Genomic DNA, 8255 nt, shown 5'->3' with positions numbered 1-8255 from the left:
AGACAGTCAGACAGACAGACATATAGATAGATAGACAGACAGTCAGACGGACAGACATATAGACAGACAGACAGACAGACATATAGACAGACATACATATAGATAGATAGATAGATACATAGATAGATAGATAGATACATAGATAGATAGACAGACAGACAGACATATAGATAGACAGACAGACTGTGTCAAAAATTATCTCATTTGTGTATTTTATTTTAGACAATCATCTGAGACAATGTTGAAATTTAAATGACGCATACCTAAGAGCAACTATTGACACATTGTATTGTTTTAATCTCATCTTCTTTGCATTTATGTGACTGCTTTGTTAATGTGTGAAAGTTTCATTGTTTAACCTCCTCTTCACCTAAAAGTATTCACACACCCTTCCTCTGTAATGACTTTGAATGTCTCAATTGCTTCCTTTAGTGCTTGAAACAAAAGCTTTCACTTTTGAGGACATGATGGGTGACCTTATTTTTAGTTGTTTGATGGGCTACTGTATTCATGAGGCGTTATCTCAAGTCAACTCAGGTGACTTTGACTGTCTAACTGGATCCGTCAAGCTTGGCCTTTTGTTTGGGTGAACGCTCGTCTTTCTCGTGTCCACTCAAAACACACGATGTAGACAAGCAGCTTGAGGGAGCCTTAGGCATAGTTTGCAATAAACGGCGTGCTGCCAACTTTACTTTGCGCTTCACACGTAATCCCAGCCATATATACCTCAAGCAGTGATCCCAGAAGCTCTGCAACCACGCATCCTCATGTAAACCAACCAAATTAGGGTTAATAGCCTGTAATTTCCTCTTTTCTTAGTAAAAATGTGTTCTGTCCTTTAGGTGGCCTCCATGTGGTGTTTGTCATTCATGTCACTCACTAAAGGGCCTTCATTGGGCAGTGTGCCAACGCATTAAAAGACTTTATAATTACTTGTGCATCAAGATTAGCCCCTCGCATGCCCATCTGAACAGATTTCTCCTCTCCCTGCTGACTCTAGTCAATCTATATGTATTGAAACCAAGTAGACATTTAAGTATCTGCAAGGTCAGTGACATTATAGTTGCGTAGTTCCCTTGAGGGAACCTCTGTGGCTCCCACGCTAAAGGTACTAATTACCGCTCACACGCGGCGCATTTTCAAAGAGCAGCCGCTGATGAGATGCGAACGGGCAATGGACCGTGCTGTGTGTGTGTACATGCATAATTCAAAAGCTAGGCTGAATATGAGCCTAATGTAAATCATCATGGCCTACAGTGGAGATTAACCAGAACAGAAAGGAAGGAGAGCGCCATGAGTAAACTATGCCACACGTAACAGGCCAGACTGTGTCTGATCCTAATCGCCTGTCAACGAATTAACAAGAGCCCTCAGCACTTGACAGCGAGACCTTGAGTACGGTTATCACCCTCGAGTCCCGTCTCAATGTCAGGCCGACCGTGTTCACGAGCACATATGTGCACCCCCACGTTCACTGCCTGCCAAAGACACAAACACTCGGAGGATGGAGGGTGTAAATGACCTTTTAGAGCAGAGGGCTGAAAGACAGCAAAGAGCGAAGCGGAATATCAAATCATGACTCATTTCACATTCATTGTCCTTATAAAATGTGTATATATAAGAATAGCCCAAAAATATATTTGTGTTATAGATAATACATTTTTTAATAAGTTCTGATATTTTTGGCCATTTTAAATATTTAGATATAAATATGAGCCAAAAATACATATACAGTTGAAGTCAAAAGTTTACATACACCTTGCAGAATCTGCAAAATGTTAATTGTTTTACCAAAATAAGAGGGGTCATACAAAAAGCATGTTATTTTTTATTTATTTCTGACCTGAATAAGATATTTCAAAGAACTTTTCACACGGAGGACAACTGAGGGACTTATATGCAACTATTACAGAAGGTTAAAATGCTGACTGATGCTTCGGAGGGAAACACAATTTATTAAGATTTGGGCAGTGAAAACTTTCTGAATTTGAAGATCAGGGTAAATTTAACTTATTTTGTCTTCTGGGAAACATATATCTGCTGTAGCTTCTGAAGGGCAGTACTAAATAAATAAAATATGATATTTAGGCAAAATAAGAAAAATGTACACATCTTCATTCTGTTCAAAAGTTAAACCCCTGGCTCTTTATGCATTGTTTTTCCTTCTGGAGCATCAGTGAGTTTTTGAACATTCTGTAATAGTTGCATATGAGTCTCTCAGTTGTCCTCAGTGTGAAAAGATGGATCTCAAAATCATACAGTCATTGTTGGGTTCAAATACACAAAAATGCTGAAAAACTAAAGAATTTGTGGAACCTAAAGGATTTTTCCGAAGAACAGCGGGCAGTTTAACTGTTCAGGGGACTCATGAACAACTATCTCTAAACAAACAAACAAAAAAAGCACAGCTGTGGATCATTCAGGTAACAACACAGTATTAACAATCAAGGGGATGTAAACTTTTGATTGGGGTCATTTTTATAAATTCAACAGTTATTTTTTCTTGTGGACTATATGTAAAGATCTTTTATGTGAAATATCTTACTCAAGTCAGTACTAAATAAAAAATAACATGCATTTTGTATGATCCCTGGTATTTTGGTAAAATAATTAACATTTTGCAGATGCAGACTTTAATTGTACTACCATTTAAAGTTTTGAGTTTTTGTTATTATTATTATTTAATTCTTAAGTAAGTATACATAAATTGATTTAAAAAGATATGCATATAGACATTTTATGAAAATGATTCTATTTCAAGTATTAATCAAATTGATTGATTGATTGATTGATTGATTGACCTTTTTATTCATCAAAGAATCCTAAAAAAATGATCACAGGTTCCACACAAATATTAATCAGCACCACAATGATAATAATTAGAAAGGTTTCTTGAGCACCAAATCATCACAGGAATAAATTACATTTTAAAATTATTTAATAATATTGCTGTTTTAGTGTATTTTTAATCAAATAAATACAGGTAAGCATAAGAGACTTCATAAATAAATAAATAAATGCATAAATAAATTCTTACTCTAAACTTTTGAACATAAGTTAATATTTTTTATATTTTTTATATTTATTTTTTCTGAAATATGTATTTTAACATTTGAAATGTATTTTTTTGGCCTTTGAAGTACATTTTGTTAAATATATTGCCATGTAAAGTTTGGAACAGGGAAAAACATTTGGAGTACTATAGACTGCCAAAAGTCAAAAGGAGAGGAGTGCAAAAACTGTCTGAGGAAAAAAAGACGTTTGTGGTTGGCCAAACTGAACCAGGATTTCCAGAGCAAGAATCTTGACAACATTCATGTTTGTTCTTATCATTCCCGATCAGTTAGGTGAAATATTCTATAGTCTAATATGTGAAATAATAATGCTTGTACATATCTTTACCTATTAACTTTAGTTTGTCAAAATATTGCACCCTGTCCTGCTTACCAAGTCCTTCTCTATATGATTTAGCAGCTTCCACACATTTTTTCTGTGGTTTAGTGCGGAATTTGCCACAGGTTAACTCCACTCGAAGTGTAATAACATCTACAAGCAATATGAATGATCCTGAGCTAAATTTGAACTGTCCCAGAAAAGGGTATGAATACTTACGCAATGGAATTATTTAGGTTTTTAATTTTGAATAAATTTGCAAAAATGTTAAAAACCTGTTTTTTGCTTTGCCATGATAGTGTATGGAGTGTAGATTGATGTAAAAAAAAATAAAATAAAGCAGTTTAACATAAGGCAGCAACATAATAAAATGTGAAAAAAGTGAAGAGGAATGAATATTTTCGGAAGGCACTGTATAATATAAATTATATGAATACAAATACTGTATACATTTCAAAACTATGTGTGTGTATTTATATATACATAATAAATAAACAAAAACTTATTTTGGATGTGATTAATTGCAATTAATCGTTTGACAGCAAATCAAACAATTCTCTGAGTTGTCTTTTCCCGGACCAGGTTGGAAGTTTATTCAAATCTCCCTAAGCTTTAGCAAGCACCCCTAATATTGTTTATCAATACATTTTTCAGCTGTAACTGGCTGTAATATTGATGTGAGTCTACTCTAACTCATCCTGCACTCTAGTGGGCCCAAGTCAAAAGCTATGTTGGCGCAGAGGAGGGAAAGAGAGGTCGAGGGTGAGCTTTTAAGACTCCAGACTGTGTTGCTCATTGTAAATGGATGTGTCTTGCCTTCTGAAAGCTTTTGAAGTCCTCTCTTGATATAACAGGTCTGTAAAAAAATCTGTGTGGCCGTGACATAACAGAAAGAATGTGCCGTCAGGGGACTTCAGAGAGCGTTAATGTACCATCACCAGATAAAAAAAAACCCTACAGGACCCTAGAGAGATGGAGCAGGGCACATCCCATAGATTTCACACTCATTCAGTAGTAATAGAAGGTTTATTTCAAATGTGCTTGCAGTGCATGTCATCAAAAAAGCATGAATAAAGTGCACAGAAAGCATCGGGGTAATCCTTTATCTTCATCAGGGGCTCAGATCTGTCAATGGGGTCTTATTTCAGGAGACTCACAAGTTGTAATCTTTTAAAATGCTTTTTAAATTGCTTTATTGGCAGAGAGTCTGTTCTGTTCATTTATGCACTTTAATTTAGGTACACTAGGTTACTGTAAGTATGTGATCTTGGATAACGGCACTGTTGAGGTTTTTTGCTTATGCAGTCTTTTTTGCTTATTGCTTATTCAGTATATATTGCTTTTAATTTGAAAGTATTTTTTGTCTAATACACACTACCAGTCAAAAGTTTTTGAACAGTAAGATTTTTTATGTTTTTAAAGAAGTCTCTTCTGCTCACCAAACCTGCATTTATTTGATTCAAAGTACAGCAAAAACAGTAATATTGTGAAATACTTTTACTATTTACAATAACTGCTTTCTATTTGAATATATTTTAAAATATAATTTACTCCTGTGATTAAAGATACATTTTCAGCATCATTACTTTAGACTTTAGTGTCACATGATCCTTCAGAAATCATTGCTATATTCTGATTTGCTGTTCAAGAAACATTTATTATTATGAATATTTAAAACAGTTGATTTTTCTGGATTCTTTGATGACCCAAAAAGTTTTTGTAACATTATACATTATACCATTCCGGCAAAGAAATTATAAAAATTAATACTTTTATTTAGCGAGGATTTATTAAAGTTATCAAAAGTGATGATAAATACATTTTTCCGTACTAATTCTATTAAAGGAAAAGCATCACCAGTGACCTTTTATTTTATTTTACTTTTTCTACCACTTTTCAGTACAAATTCTATTAAAAGAAAATCACCACCAGGGACCTTTTATTTTAATAATATTTCAATTATTTTATTTTATTTTATTTTATTTTATCTACCACTTTTCCGTACTAATTCAAATAAAGGGAAAGCATCACCAGTGACATTTTATTTTAAAAATATTTCAATTATTGTATTTTATTTTATTTTATTTTATTTTATTTTATTACTTCTACCACTTTTCCGTACTAATTCTAATAAAGCAAAAGCATCACTTTTTAAAAAATAATATTTCAATTATTTTATTTTATTTTATTTTTAATACATGTATTTATATTTATTTATTTTATTTTATTATGTTATGATTTGATTACTTCTACTACTTTTCCATACTAATTCTATTTGAAAAATCATCACCAGTGACCGTTTATTTTAATTTAATTTTATTTAATTTTATTTTATTTTATTTTATGTTATTTTATTTTATTTTAATTTTATTTTATTTTATTTTATTTTATTTTATTTAATTTTATTTAATTTAATTTAATTTAATTTAATTTAATTTAATTTTATTTTATTTTATTTTATTTTATTTTATTTTATTTTATTTTATTTTATTTTATTTTATTTTATTTTATTTTATTTTATTTTATTTTATTTCTTCGACCACTTTTCCGTACTAATTCTAATAAAGAAAAAATCACCACCAGGGACATTTTATTTTAATAATATTTCAATTATTTTATTTTATTATTTTATTTTATTTTATCTACCACTTTTCCGTAGTAATTCAAATAAAGGAAAAGCATCACCAGTGACCTTTTATTTTAATAATATTTTAATTATTGTATTTTATTTTATTTTATTACTTCTACCACTTTTCCGTACTAATTCTATTAAAGCAAAAGCATCACTTTTTTAAAATAATATTTCAATTATTTTATTTTATTTTTAATACATTAATACATGTATTTATATTTATTTGTTTTATTTTATTATGTTATGATATTTTATTAATTTTGTTTTATTTGACTGTAATACAATCAGTTAAATATGTGAGAAAATGAAAATGAAAGTGGTAATCCTGGTTTTATAACAATAATAATAATAATAAAACATTCATTACATCAAATATAAACATTAATGGAAATACAATTTACAAAAATGTAACGGTTTATTTAAGATATTCATCAAAGCAACATGTATAATTTTTATTTAGTTTCATTTGATACAATAAAATAACTAAAATTGAAATTAAAATTGTGTTTATTTTAAGCATGTGCTTCCCATGAAAGACATTTTTTTCTATGTTGTGAGACAGGCGAAATAACTCTTGGGCTTTAATCTCGCCTAGTTGCTGAACAAGCGCTCTCCCTCTGTTGCCTTGAAGGCAATAAAATAGTGGCCATTTCCAAGGATTATGCTATGATTTTCTGTTGGAGGCAGCAGTGTGGACAAGATTTTGACAGATTCAGGGCGGTTAGTGTGATTTCTTTTTACTGCACCCCTTTATAGTGGCTAAAATAGGACACGCTGAATAAGTACGGGTGCCAAATCTAGAACTTATCACCCTCTCAAGGGCAAACCAGCAACTAATGTTCTCTGCAATTCGTCGCACTTTAATATTGAGATCAGAAAACAGGGCCATTTTATCACTTTTTTCCCCCTCCGTGATCAAATGTGAGACGCATATATCAGCAGAACTGAAGAAATAAAAAGGTGATAATGAGTTCACAACAGCAGCATCACAATCAGGCAGCTGAGATATTGTGACATCTGCAGAGTCTGCTGAATCTTAAAGAGAAAAGCCACCAGTCAGACTAGTAATCAGCTGCTTTTAACAACATTAACAACATAGATGTTTGTCACCTTTTAGACATGTGGCATTTATGAGCTTGTTCAAAATGTGTGAGATTGGCAGTGCTTGTCCTCATTTGCTGATCTCTCAGTTATTTTATTTTATTACTTCTACCACTTTTCTGTACTAATTCTATTGCACTATTATTCTAATTCCATCACCGGTGACCTTTTATTTGAATAATATTTCAATTATTTTATTTTATTTTAATTTATTACTGCTACCACTTTTCAGTACTTAATTTAATAAAGGAAAAGCATCATCAGTGACCTTTTATTTGAATAATATTTCAATTTTTTTATTTTATTTTATTACTTCTACCACTTTTCTATACTAATTCTATTAAAATTCTGTTTTTTATTACTTCTTCCATTTTTCTGTACTAATTCTATTAAAAGAAAAGCATCACCAGTGGCCTTTTATTTTAATAATTTTTCTATTATTTTATTTTATTTTATTTTACTTTATTTTAATTATTTTATTTCATTTAAATTATTTTTTTTTATTACCACTTTTCTGTACTAATTCTAATAAAGGAAAAGCATAACCAGTGACCTTTTATTTTAATAATTTTCAAATATTTTTTATTTTATTATTTGATTACTTCTACAACTTTTCCGTACTAATTCTATTAAAAGAAAAGCATCACCAGTGGCCTTTTATTTTAATAATATTTCAATTATTTTATTTTATTTTATTTTATTTTATTTTATTTTATTTTATTTTACTTTACTTAACTTTACTTTACTTTATTTTATTATTATTTTTATTTTTATTTTTTATTTCATTACCACTTTTCCGTACTAATTCTAATAAGGAAAAAGCATAACCAGTGACCTTTTATTTTAATAATATTTCAAATATTTTATTTTATTACTTCTACAACTTTTCCGTGCTAATTCTAATAATAAAAAGCATCACCAGCTACCTTTTTTTTTTTAATATTTCAATTCTTTTTTTCAATACATTTAAAAAAAATTATATTTATTTATTTTATCTTATTGTGTTATGTTATTTTAATAATTTAATTTTATATGACTGTAATACAATTAATTAAATATGTGAGCAAATGAAAATGAGAGTGGTACTTATAACAAAAAAAACATTTCATTACATCAAATATAAACATTA

The sequence above is a fragment of the Garra rufa genome, chromosome 17 (genome assembly GCF_049309525.1).
Source record: "Garra rufa chromosome 17, GarRuf1.0, whole genome shotgun sequence".
NCBI classification, from domain to species: domain Eukaryota; kingdom Metazoa; phylum Chordata; class Actinopteri; order Cypriniformes; family Cyprinidae; genus Garra; species Garra rufa.
Note: the sequence above shows the minus strand (reverse complement) of the source record.